This window comes from Dipodomys spectabilis, unplaced genomic scaffold (genome assembly GCF_019054845.1).
Source record: "Dipodomys spectabilis isolate Male_0828 unplaced genomic scaffold, ASM1905484v1 ptg000096l, whole genome shotgun sequence".
NCBI classification, from domain to species: domain Eukaryota; kingdom Metazoa; phylum Chordata; class Mammalia; order Rodentia; family Heteromyidae; genus Dipodomys; species Dipodomys spectabilis.
Genome location: NW_024870773.1, coordinates 4,233,251 through 4,237,208, shown reverse-complemented (window position 1 = coordinate 4,237,208; position 3,958 = coordinate 4,233,251). Strand labels below are relative to the sequence as shown.

The window sequence follows — 3,958 nt, the reverse complement described above, 5'->3', positions numbered from 1 at the left end:
CTTGTGACATACATTCTCTTTAACCTGAATACCTCAAGTTAGCAGATAAAATATTCTGCCCTTCCAGGTTGAGATGATAGTTTTTTTTTTGTGCAGACAAAGCATGATTTATTTACTGACCCACCTTGTATGTCTGCAAGAATGCTCCACATAGAAATCAACCAGTTATAGTTGGTTCTTCAGATCCTCAGGTTCAGCACCCCTGTATTTAATCCACCTCAGCTTGAAAACATTTTTAAAGGTATCTGTATACAGTGTATATACAGTCTTTTTTCTCCTGTCTTTATTCTCTGAACAAAATAGGAAAGCAACTGTTGACATGTTAGTTACATTGTATTATGTAATGTAAGAAATCTAGCAATGAATCAAAGTGCACAAGAAAATATCCGTGAGTTATATGTCAATACTATGTCATTTTATGTTAGTATTGTGGCTTGAACTCAGAATCTGGACTCTAGCCCTTAACTCCTTCACTCAAGGCTGGTGCTCCACCATGTGAGCCATAGCTCCACTTCCAGATTTTTGTTGGTTAATTGGGGATGAGAGTCTCACAGGTTTCTCTACCCAGACTGGCTTCACACTGTGATTTTTATATCTCAGCCTCCTGAGTAGCTAAGAGTACAGGCATGAACCACCAGTGCCCAGTTTACTACATCTTTTAATACAAAGGACTTCAGATTTTGCTCTTTGCAAAGAAGTTCTAAGCTTAATTCCCCAGAGATGCCAAGGCATAACTGTAAGCATGTGGATGGGTTATGGGCACATAAAATAACTTCTTGCACAATTGTTCAAAAAGATGCTTGGAGCTGGGCACCGGTGGCTCACACCTGTAATCCTAGCTACTCAGGAGGCTGAGATCTGAGGATTATGGTTCAAAGCCAGCCTGGCCAGGAAAGTCCATGAGACTCTTATCTCTAGCTAACCACCAGAAAACCGGAAGTGGTGCTGTGGCTCAAGCGGTAGAGTGCTTGCCTTGAGCTGAAGAGCTGAGGGACAGCGCCCAGGCCCAGAGTGCAAGCCCCATGACAGACAAAAAAAAAAGATGTTTGGACATCTTCCTTATAGAGGTACTCAGATTGAGAGGCCTCAATTTATCATTTACCATTGCTGAATTAATCCCATTGAACAGCTGCTACCTGACTTCATGCATCTGAAAAATTGCCAGTCTTCCATACACCCTTCATACTGCAAATAGACTCAGGTTTCTTCAAATGCATTGATCTAGAACAGAACAAATCAATTTCCATCTTGCTGGGTATGGAGGCCAAGGCCCCTTGGCCACACTGCCAGTTGCTGGCATCTCTTCATATTTTCTCCAATATCAAACTCAAAGCAGCATTGGCTATCTTACAGGACACCGGAAAACTGCAAAAGTCTTCCTTCTGATCTCAGAGCAGAGCTTCATAAGGATTTAAGGGTACAAATGGAAGCAGGAGATTTTCCTTCTTTCACTGAGATGATAGATAAAGAAGAAATTATAGAAAGAAGTAACCTAACTAATTGATACATGGACACATTTGGGTCAACATAACTTTTGTAAGTTTCTTGGCTCTCTCTCAAATAATCATATTTCTGTAGTCACCCTAGTTATCATGGAGTTGGTGAATATACCACATCCCCTAAGAGAAAAATATCCCCTTGCTTCCAAAGCTGAAACTAAACAGATTATCCAAAACAACCAAGGCCACAATCTCAGTTCATTCTTCAGTATGAAGAATGGGTTAAAAACCCATGGTATGATCAAAAGAAGCTAAAGATAAGTGGAAAGGGAAAAGCACAGATTTCCTTTTAGACCAAAAAAAGAACTAAGCTGTTTCTGATTTCTTTATGAGAAGCTGGCCTTTTCTTAGTCCCTAGAGGACAACTAGTCTTTCTTGAATCATACGATTATTTATAGGCTTCTACTGAACCTTGATCATTATCTTTTGAATATTCACAGAAGATACAACTGAGCAAGTATTAAGAAAGATTTTTTATTCATTTATTTTCTTACTTTGATATAGGCATATATATACATATATGTGTGTAAATAAATATATATACATATATTTTAAAATAACCAGAATAAGTAAGAGAATAATGAACATACCAAGGGAAATTGTCTACCAGTAGTGAAGGAAGCATACAAAGACTGGGAATTTAAAGTAATACTCTGGGCTTGAGTAATGGCAGTTAGTTCTTAAGTACGGTGGCTCATGCCTAAAATCTTAGCTACTCAGGAGGCTAAGAACTAAAGATCATGGAGCAGGAAAGCCAGAAATGGAGCTGTGGCTCAAGAAGTAGAAGAAGAGAAGAAGAAAAAAGCTAAGGGAGAGCATGAGGCCTTGAATTCAAGATCCAATAAATAAATAATAAATAAATAACAAGAACACACATTATAAAAACTACATTTTCTAGGTTTCCTCTTCTGCCTTGCATGTAGTTAAAGTGCTAAATCTACTTTGAAAGTTATTTTGCTTCCTATTCTTTGCCATTGATTTTCTCCCACAAGATGAGTTGAAGGATGGAGTCAAGGCCCATGTAGTGGTCCTATACCCATTGCCTTCCCAGGAGATGATCCCTGAGCTAGACTCCTTCTCTATGATGCTTGCTAGAGAGCAGAGAGATCCCAAAGTGTGGCTCTTATGTCAGCTCTCATTTACCAGTGAGCCAGGCTACTAGCAAGACTACTCTTCTACTCTTTTTAATGTGTACTGTGAAGCAGGTTCACTATGGCTTGCTTGCTTGCTTGTCTGATGAGATACACACACACACACACACACACACACACACACACACTACATGAAGCACACTTAATTACTTGCAGATATGCTGCAAGTGCCAACAGGAGCCTAGGATTCATTCTGAGCCAGTCTTCTAAGGCTCAGGAAAAATATGGTAAACAGATGGTGTCTCATCTGTGTGCAATTGACTTACACTACAGTTCAGGGACACAAGAAAGCACCTTACTCCAGGTTTCTACCTCAGAGCAATGGTATCCTGTTTCTAGAAGGGCTGGACAGAACCTAGAATATTTCAAAAGCTCCTTTACATCTTAGGGCATCATATTGCCAATACTTCTGACAGTTTTTCTTGCAAAGTACTAGGGATGATTGTATTCTTCCAGGGCTACCTGGAAAACTGGCCTACATATATTATTTGCAGAGACCCTTCAGTGAGGAGGGTTCAGGCATTCTTGAGGCTAGCAGTAACAACATGAAACGCCGTAGATGCTTTTCAACGCACCTATTTGACAAACTCTGGGAGCGTGTGAGCTTCTTCTCTTTGGTTCTGTGAGACAAACAGAACAATGTCCTTGACTCTCAGAAGGCCGGGCATGCTCCCCGAACTCTTCTCTTCCCAAATGTTGATTTGTTTGCTTGCTCCATTAGTGAATATGTTTTGATTAGTTGTACTAGTATAATTGTGTGAGTTTTTTAAGTAACCAAAAGAAATAGCAGAAGAGGGTGGTTTCTATAGAGCCAAACTGGGTGTTTTGGAAAACAAGATAAAAGTGAATTATTGGTCAAACAGGCATGCTAGTCAGTTTAGGTGATGGGTAGACAAGTGACATGGAGGGAAAGCGTTTTCCAGAAATCTGGAAGGAGTGCTCGCTTGGGCAGCACATACACTAAAATTGGAAGGATACAGAGAAGATTAGCATGGCCCCTGCGCAAGGATGACACCCACATTCATGAAGCGTTCCATATTTTTAGCTATGTACATATGGCCAGATAAGATGATGTTAAGCGAAATGAACCCAAAGATAGGGACACAAGTGGTTTTTTTCTTTCTTGTTATTGATTCTAATGTATTTACAATGTACCATGTGATTTCTTTTTTTGTTTCTTTGTATGTTCCTCCTCCAAGGTATAACCCCTGTTTTCCCTGTATTTGATGTCGGTGCCCTGCATCTTGTATATACACTTCTCTAGCTTGAGGAGGGGAAGGGAAAAAACAAAATGCTTAAATAGAGATA

General features: G+C 39.8%; 1 non-coding gene across 1 annotated transcript; it reads left to right on the top strand.

The window, feature by feature from the left end:
- The first annotated feature begins 3,586 nt into the window (after window positions 1–3,586).
- Window positions 3,587–3,693, top strand: LOC122113324. The gene has a single exon (XR_006148408.1). It is a non-coding gene; the product is annotated as a U6 spliceosomal RNA (small nuclear RNA).
- Window positions 3,694–3,958: the final 265 nt, after the last annotated feature.